The sequence below is a fragment of the Aptenodytes patagonicus genome, chromosome 10 (assembly GCF_965638725.1).
Source record: "Aptenodytes patagonicus chromosome 10, bAptPat1.pri.cur, whole genome shotgun sequence".
In the NCBI taxonomy this organism is placed as follows: Eukaryota; Metazoa; Chordata; class Aves; order Sphenisciformes; family Spheniscidae; genus Aptenodytes; species Aptenodytes patagonicus.
The window spans coordinates 7,848,769-7,862,621 of record NC_134958.1 but is presented as its reverse complement, the minus strand read 5'-3'; the positions used below and the strand labels follow the sequence as shown (position 1 = coordinate 7,862,621).

General features: G+C 46.9%; 1 protein-coding gene across 6 annotated transcripts in view; it reads left to right on the top strand.

Annotated features, from left to right (window-relative positions):
* Positions 1–4,090: 4,090 nt before the first annotated feature.
* AKAP13 (A-kinase anchoring protein 13) overlaps positions 4,091–13,853 on the top strand; it is a 228,407-nt gene continuing 218,644 nt past the window's right edge. For all 6 annotated transcript variants that reach the window (XM_076347955.1, XM_076347960.1, XM_076347959.1 and 3 more), the window contains exon 1: positions 4,091–4,253. The gene's annotated coding sequence lies outside the window, so the exon portion shown is untranslated. The remainder of the gene's footprint in view (positions 4,254–13,853) is intronic.

Sequence of the window (13,853 nt, the reverse complement as noted above, 5' to 3'; positions counted from 1 at the left end):
AAAGCAAATACGATGTGAAATAAGATTATTTGTCCCTGTCACAAATGCATGTGGGTGTGGTTCTGCTGGGACCGTCAGCAGAGATGTTCCCTTACCTGTTTTCAGGTCCATTAAACATAAGTAACTGGAAATTTTTGACCAGAAGAAAAAGGCAGTATTTATGTCAGGGCTTCCAATGATACATGTAAGGGGGAGTTTTCAGAGCTTGGTGTCAGCACAGGTTATCAGCAGATGGAGGGGCCCTGCGAGCTGCAGAGGTGGACCTGATAGATGTGCCCCACCAATTGAGCAACTAACTAAAATGACATCTGCATGAGCAACTGATAAGCACTGCCTCCCAGAATTGAGAAATAATCAGAAAGAGCAGTGATGAGCAGCTGAGGTATGTGGTGGGTGACAGCTAGATGCAAGACTGCTCCCCTTCTCCTCCCACCAAAGCTCCACAAGCTTCCCACAGAGGGGCAGAAGAAGAACTCAGGGAACTTTCTTTGATTTCATTAATTTAATATTGCAGGTCGTAAGCGTTTTTGTTCTGCTTTGAGTGGGTTTTATTGCAGTTCACCCATTCCAGGCTATCTCCTGTCCTAAGGGCGAACTCCAATGTCTGATGATTGTGACACACTAAGAACTGTTACGTGTAAACTGAGATATATCATTCACGGGAATGGGGAAACTTCTCCTAAAGGTTGCTCTCAACCACAGTCCATAATTTTGCAGCAAAGATTGTACTGCTCACAGGACTTTAAAGATGACATTGGTAGAGTTTGAAGAAGGAAAATGATGTTCAAATCTCTTCAGGTGTAGCTGCTGTTATCTCAACTACCAGGCGCTGGCTTCAAACAAGCAGGAATACAAAGAAAACACTGCACGCTGTTGTCAGCCATATTAATGCTCAGTGTCTCAGTTTTGTAGCTGCTTAAACATGATGAAAACAAATCTTTAATAGTTGCTGCTTCCATCATTACATTGCACTCTGTTTTCTATTCAGTTGCAAGGACAGCTAATTTCCAGCAAATGGGAACAATGCGCTCATATTGCTAATTCATGCCACTACACACAAATGTTCAGATTATGTTGTACAGATCCAAATTCCAGTCTCATTCACGAGCGCAACTCGCACCTAAATCCAGTTCCCTAGCAAGAAGTAGGGAGCCCTGCAGCAACGCTTGTGACAAATTAAAACCTGAAAGAGGCAATGAAAGAACATCTGATATATTTTATTATTCCTTCATAGTGTTTGAAAAGCAGACCTGGATGTATGGCAAATGGTGAAACCCAGGGGAACCAGTGTCAGAGACAATTTGAAGGCAAATGATTTGTCAGGAGGCTGGCATCCACAAAGCTGCAGCACAAATTTCCCTTCATCTACTGCCTCTCTGTTTTGGTTTGTGGTTATATGTGGGTGCAGACAGGATATTTTGAGATAAAGAATTTGGGGGTGGATAACAATTTAAAGGCAAAAGTAGAGCGCAGACTACATCTTGGGGAGGGGAGAGGTAAAAAGGATGTGTTAAGTGCTGCTGAGGGCATGGGCTGGGCATCTGAAGTGGCTGATACAGCCTTTAAGTGGCAGATGCTCACTGATCTCTGGTCTTGGGGCACCACGAGCCCTCCCACAGGCAAGGGGGACCTGGGCTCAGATCTAAACTGAGCCTCTGTCCGACCCCCTGGCAGTCTAGAGAGCTGTCTACCCATCCCACAGCCCTGTCTACCTTTGCTAATTCCTCACCTAAGTCACCACCAGCGCCTGGCACTCTGGGGACATGTGGGCAGCTGGAGAAGCCCACTCTGGAGGGGAATATTTCTGATAGGAAAAATTACACCTTCTCTGCCTGTGTTTTGATTCACCCTCCTTGACTGAAAGGGCCATAATACCTTTGATGGATGGGGCCCATCAGTTGATCCTCCTGCTTTGGTGCTAAACTGCTGCGTCATCTTTCCTCAATATTTTCCATGCTAATTTCCTTGCCTCCTGGTTTCGAATATTATGACTACAGTAAATGCTCCTGGACAGCATTGCTGGCAGAGTACCTTTGCACCCTTGTGCTGAAAAGACTCCCCAAAAGCATTTCCAAACTATTTGCAAGAGTGGCACGTGTGAGCCCATATGCATGGGCATGTACGCAGCCGGTACAGACTCAGCCGGGAGGTTAAGCCCTCTCTTTGGGGCTTCTGATCCCCACAACGTGGCTGGGGGCCCCCTACAGCAAGACCAGGGCTGTGTCAGCTCCAGGTGAGGCAGCAGAAGACAGCGGCTGACTTGCCAGGCTGGAGTTGACAAGCAGAGGAGAAATGTTCCCTTGATGGACAACCAAGAGGGTAGAGCTAAAGATCTCGGTGTGCGTGTTATGGAAAATGTTAGGCATCTGTTACCTGTTACCATGCTACCTCGCTCAGGATTGCCTCAGATGTTATGAGGTAGGTTGGGCTGGGCTGAGTCAGTCATTGTTTGGTTGGAGACTCGTAAGGGACAGAGTTTCTGCAAGAAGTGGCTTTTCACTAGATGGTGCTCTTTCCTGAGCCATCACTGCGTCTGACCCCTCTTCTTGAGGGGAACTTCCAGCTGGGAACTTCCAAGTGATCTGCCTCATAAGCCCTTCTTACAGGGGTGGGAGGAAGGCAAATGAAATGTATTTCCAGTGTCCCTGCTCTCATGTGCCTCTCCCTGTTGGAGCCACATAAGAAAAACTATTGCTCCTGGTTAAAATGGGTATATGATGCTGGTACGTTCCAGCCTCCAAAATGACCACATTGCACAAGGGTCGAAACCATTTTTATTATTTCAGTTGATTTAAACAGAATCAACAGTGCATATTTTGGAAGACAATGCCAAGTTCACACACAGGGTTTTCAGCAGAAAATCTTCTGTACCGTACACAATATTGTTATTTCTGTTCTACCTAAGGAGAACATGATGTATGGGAATTACCTGCAGCCTTTGCCCAGTGCTCTGGCCAGCAGCAAGGTCTCTTCGGAAAGTATTGTAAAGCGTTTTTGGGGTTGGTTGTCATCAGGTGGGGCTGCCCAGCTCTAGTGGGGCACAAAATGCACATTTAACTCAGTGTTGCTACTGTTTTTGTGGGCACGATCACCCGGTCACCACCAGGTCTAGTGGGATAGACGCGTGTGCAGTAGGTTAAGCCGAGTGGAAATGTTGGGCCACCACATGTACACGTTTCCAAAGAGCTTCTAACAAAAATGGTAACTGAAGGCAAGTCACCGCCACAACAGATCATGCATCTTCATTCCCTGGGGCCTCCTCAAACCCAGCCACATGCAGAGCACAGGCCCCAGGAACTTGTTTGCTAATGGTGGGTTGCCATTTCCACCATTTTTCCAGGGCAAGGCGTGGGAATGGTATGGGAGATGTTCCTCGATCAAACGTACACGCCTCACAGAATGGTAGAGGAACGGGGGAAAGGCGGTGAGAGGCAGGACAAGGCCGTGGGCTGGCTTGGTGGGGCTCAAGTTGATTTTGTGATAGGTATACATGTGCAGCGTTTGCGTGCAGCAGAGCACCTTCACGGCTGGACAGCTTCTGCTCTCAGCTCTGTAAGAGGCTTTGTAACTGCTGGAGGTGGGAATGCGAGAATCGCATCCCGAAGCAACACAGGCCCTTAAAGCTGAAGTTCAGCGCGTGGGAAGGAAGTATCCCCCTCAAATAAAAATAAACCCGCAGCATAAAAAGTTGCCCGTGTCCTTTCACACCAGCAGCACGATATTATAAACAGGTACACGGATCTCCCACGGCAGCTGAGTAAACCGGGAAAGGGCAACCGGGAGGGAGAAGCGGCCAGGTGACAGGCCGGCAGGTGAGGAACCCGCACTCGCCCAGACCGGGGCTCCCGGGCTTTTCCCAGCCGGCCCTCGCCCTCGGCGGGAGACGGGGCAAGCGCAGCTGAGACTCGTCTCCGAGCAAGTTTTCGGCGGCGCCACTCTCCACCGCGCAGCACCCCCCCCCACCCCGCCGCCCACCTCCCCGCCCGCTCCCCGGGGGCGGCCCCGCTCCGCGCGGCTCCGCGGCGGCGCATGCGGGCTGGCGGCGCGGCGCGGGGGCGGGCACGGGCACGGCGGCAGCGGCGGCGCTGCTCAGGTTGCAAGCCCGCAGCCCCCGGCCCTCCTTCCTGCCCGCCTCCCCGGGCGGAGAGCACCCGGCCCGGCCGCCTCTTTCCCCCTCCCCGTCCCCTTCCCTCTCCCTTCCCTTCCCTCCCGGCCCCGCTGCCAGGGGCGAAGCCGCCCGCCGGGCCCCCGCGGTGAGTCTGCCCCGCAGGAGTTGGGCGAAGGGGTGGGGGAAAGTTTGGGGAGGCCCCTGGCGGGGGCGGAGGAGGGGGGGGGTCTTTCCCCCGGGGGGTGGTGCGGGAGCCCCCCTCCTCTTCCCGCGTCCTCGCACGCTTCCCCCGCCCTTCCTCCTCCTCTTCCTCGGGGCTTTTTCTCCGCGCAACTTCGCGTGGAGCCGCTCCGAGGGGCCCCCTCTCCCTCGCGTGTCTTTATTCCCTTTCATTTTATTCTTATCATTTGTTTTGAATTTACTTTCTGTATTTTCTCGCGCGGCTGCTCCCCGCCGCTATTGTCTGCGGGCCGGCGGTGCGCGGCGGGCCGGGGCTGGGGCCGGGCGCGGTCCCCCCGCTGCCGGCGCGGGGGTGGCGGCCCCGCTCCCCGGGGGAGGCGGGCGCGGAGAGTGCCCCGAGTGTGTGCCCGGGCACAGACCGCCGCCCCCCCCCCGCCTGGCCCCCAGCCTCCCTCCACTTCCTCGCTATTGAAATTATTGATATCTTGATCTGAAAAAAAAAAAAAAAACCACAAAACCCTCCAGCTTCGCTGACGCAACTTTGTATCTCAGTTTATTGCAAAGAAAGTAATCTGGGCTTTAATATCAGAGTCTCCTATGTAACCGGCCGGTGTTGGTTTTTCTCACCTTTGGGGCTGAGTGGGCCTTTGAAGTTACTCAGAGGGTCATTGCCGTGGGGCCTGTTTTATGCATTCACTCTGTCGCTTGAAAATATAACGTGTTTTTTCTTCCTTCTCGAGTGGAGACACTCTTCTTTTGAAGCAAATGCGGGAGTTTCTGGGTGAGGATTGTGCAAGGGTGGTTGTTTCTTAACCTGTAAATTGTCGGGGTTTATTAATCCACCTTCTGTGACTGTGTTATTCCCGCAAGTCATATAAAGGAGTCGGGATTAGTAGAGATCAGTTTTGCTGACCTCTGTAATTGGTTCTGCTCCAGTGTCCTTTACCGGGCTTCACATTAGCTGGAGCTCAGAAGTGGAAAAAGTGATTTTTCAAAAGTTTTTTTTGAAGAGTGTGCTGTACCGATTCTGTTGTGGATGACCAGACAGGGGCTCGATAAAGGGATTAGAAATGCTGTACTTCTGTAGGACAGTTGGTAGCTGTGGTGTTCCCTGTAATCTTTGTCAGCCGTAAAACTTTAGGTACTCATGGAGATATGCGATGCAGTAGAAATATGTAAAGCATGTAGCTTCAGAGCTGAGTTTAGACAGTTGGTCTGAGATCCATGAATGTCTTGTGTGCTGGGAGTTTTGGCTAATGTAATCTAATCAGTTTTAAAGGGCCATGCTACGTTATTTCTGTTTGTGGTGACTCTCTTCAGCTTAAAATCCGTCCCTCGCCAGGTGCGTTTTTTATGTTTTGCACGCCCTTCCTGAGCTCTTGTGGAATTGCAAAGGTGAACCAAGTTCCACATAGTTCCTTAAAGGTAAGGTACTAATGATTCATTTATTACCGTGTTAGAGGAGGTGTATTTTTATACATAGATACCTCAGCAGTAGGAGTAGATTGACGTTAACCTCATAACATCCGTGCCTGTGGATAGAAGCTGCTGTCTGTACGAGAGGAGCATTTGATCAGAAGACACTTGTGCTTTGGGACGCTGTGGTCCAGGTGGTCACCTTCCATGGTGACAATATCTTGCTTGGACACTTGGGGTTGTTTCTTTTTTTTTTTTTTTTTTGACAAGCCTGATAGCAGGGTAAGGGTGTGTTAGGCGAGGTGAGGATCATCTGGGCATGTGTTGTCCCTTGGCATGAGTTCAAGCATGTACCTATCTTCCACATTCATGGGTTGAGCCTAATACGTCTCCTGTCTGTCCTTCCAGCGCTGCCCGGTGCTGGGCAGACAGGCTAACCTAGGGCTGTTGCTAGAAGGGCATGGATGTTGAGTTCTGCAAGGCAGACGGGTTTTGTAGGTAGCCTGAATGATGAGTCTCCCGCAAGTAGTATGGATGCACCACGTTGTGTGATGGCGTTCCAGCCTGCATCTCCTGCCTGGCTCCGGCGGCCAAGGGATGGCTGGCATAGCCCAAGAGGTGAGGGCACGGCGTGTTTGGAGTAACAGAGTCCAGCCAGGGACTGCAGCCAGAGAGAAAGGCAGGAGCTCGATGTTCCTGATTTACAGCTTCGCAGCATCAAAGGAGGAGAACGCAGTTAAGAAGTCAAAGCTTCTCATAGAAGCAGAGCTCTGCCAGGTACTGTCCGATGATGGATGTTTTTAAACACAGTCTGTATAGGGACGCTTTGAGACTCAGGCTTATGCAGAACTTGCTGCTAATCTCTCAGCAGGGTATGCTCCTGAGTAAGCTGTTTTCTGGTCTAGGGTATGCTCCTGTGCTAAGAGGAGGATTAAGTACTGTTAAAGGAATCTGGTTATTCTATCGAAAGCATGAATTAAGGCAGTGGTCAATAAATTATACTAGAGGAAAAAAACATTGGTAGGTTTATTGGTGGTATGCACCTGCTCCTGTGTTACAGAGGCAGTGGGTGTTTCCATATAATTTTCTGCTGGCATAATGCATTTTAATAGATACTACTTAACAAAAAAATGGTCAGTGGAAGTTGTCATGCCTGCTATACCTATTTCTTTTCCACTCTGTTTCCAGGGCACCAACGTATCGGTTTTCTCTGCCTGGTAGTTGGTGGTGATCCACTCGCCTATAATACAGTTCTTGAAGCAGCTTGGAAGCTTTTCTACTTATTACTGTAGCTGGTTATCTCTGCAATCTGCTTGAGTGCTATTAAGTGTTATTTCTATAGGGGTTCCCCACACCGGTGATAAATAGCCTGAAGTAAACTAAACCACATAGCTGATTAGTATGGAGGAACTATTTGGTTTTGGTTTTGCTCTACTGATGGAAGGCAGTGTTAGTCCAGGAGGCCGTAAAGGTATGATATGCCTTCCCTGTGTGATCGTGTCCCTGTGTTTTACCAGCCTCCTGGACAGGGAGTTGGCAGTTTGTGTGGTTTCCAGGTGGAGGATAACGTAAGCAGCATCCTATTTGCAGGCACACGAAAGGCTGGATGCGGAAAGCTGGGGTGGGAAGCACCTTGCAGCCTGCAGCTTGTGATTACTGGGTGCTGCTTGGTGCCAACTGCTCATGTGTCATCTTGCTTGCATTGATCACCTGTAGGATAGATAAAGGTAATGAGTGACTTTCTGAAGCAAGATAGCTTTGGGTGTAGATACAGTTCTGCTTTGCTGCTATGGGGTTTGCCACGGGGGATATAATCCAGTTGGGAGCCTGGTTCAGGTCTGGCATGTACCACCAGAACAGTCACTTCCAGGAAGCACTGCACTTTTTCTAAATCAAAACTTGTTGTTAAGGTGTTAGATGCAGTGAGATTTTTATGAATAGCTTAGTCATGCTTCACTTCTCGCTTCACTTTTTTCTCTTCTAAAACAGCTGTCAACAATCTTGCTGTGGGGAGGGAATCAGCCACTCCTTGTACTTACTGAATAGCCAAACACTTCAGTCGTGGTGTTGCAGCCTGGCATTGCACTTCTTAGTTACTTTTGGAAACAAAGCTGTGGATGTGGCATAATGTTGTCTTTTTATTTATTTATTTTTTTAAGCCTGCCTTTCTCCCTTGCAAATGACCTTTATGCAGATCTAGAAGGCAAAGCACATCACTGGGAGTTAGCTGGTTAGTTACTTTGGTTAGTGATAAGAAAATATGATGGCAGCGCTCCAGGGAAAGCAGCTACGCCGGGAACTTGTTGCTGCAGTCAAGCTATACAGATCTTTTTGAAAAAGATATATCTCTATGTATTTATGGCCCTTCGTCACGGAAACAGGGTGACTCCTCTGATGTCTACATGACAAATACGCTGCGACGCCACAAATCCTGTAAACAGTTTAATGCCCTTCCAGGGACCGCTGGTGGAAGCATGCGATAGGTAAAACTTTTTCAGTGTCATCCTAAACTCAAACTGTAATTTTGTGATCTCATTTGTGCGTCGGTGTAGGCGTAAGCAGCCTCTTCCAGTTCCCCAGCTGGGCCATGCTGGTATTTGTGGGTCTGTTCAGTGAACCAGACTGGGAAATGGATTCCAGTTAATATTTTTTTTTTTTTCCTCTGTACAATTCATACCTTAGATCAGTTCAGTGAAAAAGTTCATTCTTTACCTGGATCAGTTCCCCAACTCATGTCTCTTCGTGGTCTCACGAGCAGCTGCCCTGGCAGAGGCTCCGGTGCTTCCACCAGGAAAAATGCTCCTCGAGCTATACCCTTGGAGGTGCTTTTCCGATTGCAAAGAAAGCATTTGACTGTGGTGCCCGTCCCTGTTTTATAGCATGCGAAGACGACAAGGGAGATAGATGTGTTTTTAAGATAAGCCAGTGAGTTAGAAGTCAAAGCGTTTCCTTTTTAAGTTCCCTAAGACTGCAATTATTTCTATCTAGAGTGAAGATACATCTTCTCTGCAAAAATAAGCCTTGCCATTTTTATAATTTTTATTTTCTTTATAACCATTTTAGGTACGCTTCTAAGTTGTTGAGGAACAGGGGATGAAAGTGTAATCACAAATATTTTTAAGTAGTCAACAGTCCTTAAAGAATATGCAGTGTGATATCTTGCAAAAAGTAAGCTTTAATTCTGTTGTAATGGACCGTATGTTGTGACATGGTCAGGCAGTCTAACAAGACTATTTTATAGATATATATATTAAAAAAAACCCTAACAATCAGATGCTGAAGAGTTTATTGGGTGATTTTTATTATGGGTGAGAAAAAGCTAAATTCCTTGTGGGGGTAGCGATGCAGTTCTCACAGTCCAAATGCTGAACTGTAACAAAGGTGCATTGGGAACTTCTCAAATATTGCACGTGGGATTGGAGTAAGCGTAAGGGAAAAAATACCCCTCAAACAACTGTCAGCACCTCCTGCAGCACTTGTGTTGAGGGCTTGAAATAGAGTATATTCCAAGCATGTTTTGTGTGTGAGGTTGGGTTTAGGTGCCTCTGGGCAGCCTCCTGCGGGGTTTCTCATCACTGTGAGGACTGCTGGTGGTGAGGACCTTGTGGGCTTTCACGGTTCACAGAGGACCTTGATTTTGGCCTTGGCTGCAGCATCCAGAATGGTGTGCTTTTTCACAGGTTAACCTGTAATTCTGTAGCCGGGGTTCATTTGACAAAGTTAATCCTCCTTGACCACTTGTATTTTCCTTTGAATCTCTTTCCCCTTCATAAGGACCAGGAATTCACCTTTTAATTTCTTCAAAACGACCCAATCTCTTCATTTCAAAAAAATTTTCCTGTGATTCCATAACTTGTTTGTAATAAATTATTTTCCGATCTAGATGCTCTTGCCTTTCTGAAACCGGTGATAATTTTTTAATCAGTAGATGTGGCAAGTGAACTGTCAGTTTTCTTGTATGTTTGATCCTTGCACGAGGTCACTTCTTGATTTCCTTGGAAATCCTGGGATGGCAGCTGATCGCTTGTATGCCTGAGTTGGATCCTGCGTAGTCGCTCTTCTGAGACACTCTTTAAAATGTATGAGCTCAGGTAGTTGCAACCGATCCATTGCATCTTGGTTTCAAGCACTTGTGAAACTTTCTAATCAGCTATGCAAAATGTTTAGCATTTGCCAGAGTAACTTCCAACTGCTTCTAGTCTCTGTTGGCATATTTTTTTTTTTACTTCATTCAGGTGGCTAGTCTACCTTTCACAAAAGTCATTACCCTTTAGCCTTTTTGCTGAACCGTTTTCAACTTGGTGTTACGTTTGCAAAATACATGGTGAGAAACTTCCCCAAATTGTTGTTGAACGTGAGATGTTATTTACAGTGTGACAGCACTGCTGTGATTAGCCTGATCCAGTGTAAAAGGAAGGATTTAAGGATTTTCTTCTGTAGCAGCTACTTCAGGTTTTATTTCTGAGTGGGAGGGAAAATAAGTGATGAATTACTTATTTTAATACGAGGCTGAATTTTGGTGAGACTTATTCTCCATGAGCATGATTTAAGGTGGTCATCTTAAAGCAGAAGGGTGTATGTCATTTGATGATGATGTTCAAAACTTTGTGTTGAGAGAAACTGCCCGATGTGTCATGTTTGAATCCCCTGTGCTTTTTATCACCCATGACTAATGCCAATTGGAGCAGTAAGTTATCTTAAAACCTGTGACGTACTTTGTAGCTTCATCTAAATTGTATCTGAGGTTTCTGGCAAAGCTACTTGGGAAAGTAAATCTCTTTCCCAATGTGTCTCTGCCCCCAGTGGTGTAACTGCTCTGTAAGTCTGAATGCTGTAGTTAATAAAACCATTACAAACAAGGATTTTGGCACGGAGCGGCTGTTCTAAACCGGACTGTCTTCAGACTCAAACTACTGACTCACCCTGTCTTTTTCCATGGATTAACACACCTGGCATGTGTCACGCATGGATGCTGGCTGACTCGTGTTCTTGCAGGTATACCTGTTTTCAGCGTAGGGAAGACCGAAGGGAGTGTGTGAGTCTGCGCAGAGACCTCCTGCAGGAGATAAAAACCTCCTAACGGAAGGTGATGCCGAGGATGGGTTTTGCCCGAAGACCCCTTTCACCGTGTCCCTGATGCTGGGCTGCAGGAGGGATGCTGCTCTGCTCCTGCTGCGTTTTAGGGGAGCACAGAACAGCTGCTCATGTGAAGTCCCTCCCTTTGGTGCAACTGTATGAAAAGCCGTGCTGGGTCAGCCCACAGTCTGTCCGGCCTTGTTTCTTGCCCCACGGCATTGGTTGTGGGTCCCTGGGGAGGTGCAAGAGCAAGGCAAGTGGTCTGCACTAGTGTCCATGGGCACGGTGGGGTTCAGTACCAGGATGTGTGGCACATGTGGCTCTCAACACCCGGTCGAATCTTGAAAGCTGCTGTCAATAGGAAGAGAGGGAAAATAGGGGATGCCGAGGCATGAGATTGCTGAAGTGAATGAGAGTCTTGCTCACTTTATACACTGGTTTCCCTCCTGAGTTTCCTCTGGGATGCTGAAGCCTTCGGTCCCATAATAGCAGTGGGACAATGAATGCTCAGATGGAGGAAGCAGGTGTTAAAGGAAGGGGGGGAAGTGATTTATTTTTTGGGGGGAAGGGGAGACAGGATGGCCAGATTTGACCCTTATACAAAGCAATTTTTTTTGGCACACGAGCTTGTACACACCACAGCATGCTTCCTAATTGCCGAACCCACAACTAAGATGGCAGCAAAACTGGGACTTGCCCTTTTTTTTGAGTTAATATCACTTAGTGAGTCAGCTGAGGAATGAGGTTTAGGTGATGTACCTCCGATGCTACGTGATGAATTTTGTTGTTCTTTTGTTCCCTGCTACCATAAATCTTTCACCGTAGCAACAAGGCTGCAGTACTGATGGCACTGGACGTCTTAAAGTCTGCACTTCGTACTTGGGGAGTGCCGGTTTTTAATTGTTTTAAAAACAAACTGGAGGTGAATGAGTTCACGTGTGACCTAGATTAAAACAGTTTCCATAGCCTGCTCTGAAGTTCTTTGAGTTGGTGCAGAGGATGATTCTGGAGATAAAAGTAAAACACGCCGGTTCATGTGCTACGTAGCAGATGTGTTTGCGTCCGTAGCTGAAGGACTTCCCATCCGGGGAGTAATGACAGCACTTCATTTCAGTGGGGTTTCCAGCCTCTGCAGGAGCTTCCCTTGAACACGGCAATCAGTTTTTCCATTGCTGAGTGGTTTGCAGCTGCTCCACCCATTTTTACGATGAGTGATCACCATCTAAGAGCACAGTGGAACACAAGAGGTGGTGAGCAAGCCTTTTGTTGCATTAAATGTAAATGTTTATAGTTTCTCTTCTCCTAGCAGCTGCAAAGAAGGTAGGTTGTCTCAGCTGAGTAGAGAAATAAAGACTAAACCCCTTTTATATGTACTGTTATAAAAGGAAGTTTTGTGTAACGCACATTCATTTCACAAGGTCCAGGTGACTCTTTACACTTTTGTGTGATGCAAGGCGAAACGTTGCTGCAAATGTTTCTGTTAACTGCAGGTTTTTCTATATTAAGTAGTGTGGTTGCCAACAGGAAAACAAACATATGTTGTCCTCAGGTCCACCGTGGGAGGATGCTGGGGGTTACGTCGGTGCCCGCCGTGCGGCTGTGTTGGTGCGCTGGTGGCTCCGTGGAGTCCCGCTGACTAGGGCACGAGAGTGTGAATCCGCTTGTGTAATGTTGGCTTGGGAGTCTCCAAAATCTGGAGCTACTTTGCCACCCTGGCCAGGGCTACTAATTAATTTTTGACTGAGTCTTTTGGTAATGTAGCCTGAAGAAGGGTGCGTGTAGCATGGAGGCTGAGATTTGAGCACTTAACTAGTTTAAAAGCGCTTTTAACTAGTTTAAAAGCATGTCCTTGAGTGGGTGTCTTGCTTGTCTCCTCTGTAAGATGCTGGAGGGGAGTGCGGTGATGGGAGCTGACTTCTTGGCAGCCGTTTCACAGTTAAAACAGGGCCTCGGTCCCAATTTTCATGAGCCATGTATTAAGCTAGAAAAAGAACTAGCTCATTGCTTGAAGAGCTTACAAGCTAAAACTGTGGATAATAAATATGCTTGCATGGATGTTAAGAGGATTAATTGTTTGTGAAGTGCATTGAAAGTAGGAGAATTAAAGAAGTACTTAAGTGGTAACTGGCTGCATGTCACGTACGTCTCGTTAATTTGTTTCTCCCTCCTTCCAGTCAGATTACAAGCAGCATTTGTCGATCTGTATGAAATTCATGTGTCCGTCCCATATTTTCCTGTATTTTGGGAATTTTACAATTTACTTACGGGCAGTACCTTTAAGGTGGTAAAATCTTGTCTCTTCCGATGTCATTTCTGAAGAAGAGGTACCCAGCTAAATGTGATGTGCGTCCTTCTGCAGCTGGAATTGGCTCTGTTTAAACTGTGGGGTTTAGTGCTTAGACCTCCCTGGTTTTTCCTTTATCAGATTAGCTAGGATTTTGGCAGGACTTTGTGCTGCTTTTTCTTAGCCAATTGACTTGCATGTGAGTGTTCAGTAACTTTCTTGCTTTATAATCTCAAAGTTCAGAAGTCATCGGGCTGTTTGAGACTAGTAAGAGATCCTATCCCAGCAACAACTTACAGCGGGTGTATAAAAGGAAAACACTTCAGTAAGCGGAGGGCAAGTTTTGAAATGAAAACTCAAAACTACTTGAGGAGGATGGAGGACTTGCGGCAAAGAAAGTGCTTGAAAATGTATACATCTTCCTGAAACTACAAAACATGAGTGGGCTTTTTTTAGCATTTCTTTACTGGATTGTGTGTGTGACCCATCCCCTCTGCTATGTCAATTAATATGATGAGATTGCAGATAAATGGCAATCACACAGTTATTGTACAGTTGCCTTGTACAAAAAGATTGAGCATTTGAAATGCCTAAAAATGATAAAAGTTATCAAGTGAGTGTAAACTTATAAAGTTTTTTAATGCTCTGCTTAGAAGAGTCTTCATTTTTTTCCCCTCTCCAGGAACTAAGTTGTAAAATCTTTGCCAATTTTTACTAAAATCCTAGTCTCATCAGTGCTTCTGATATTAATTAAAAAAGAATAGTACTGTTTGCATAAATACCTGTGTG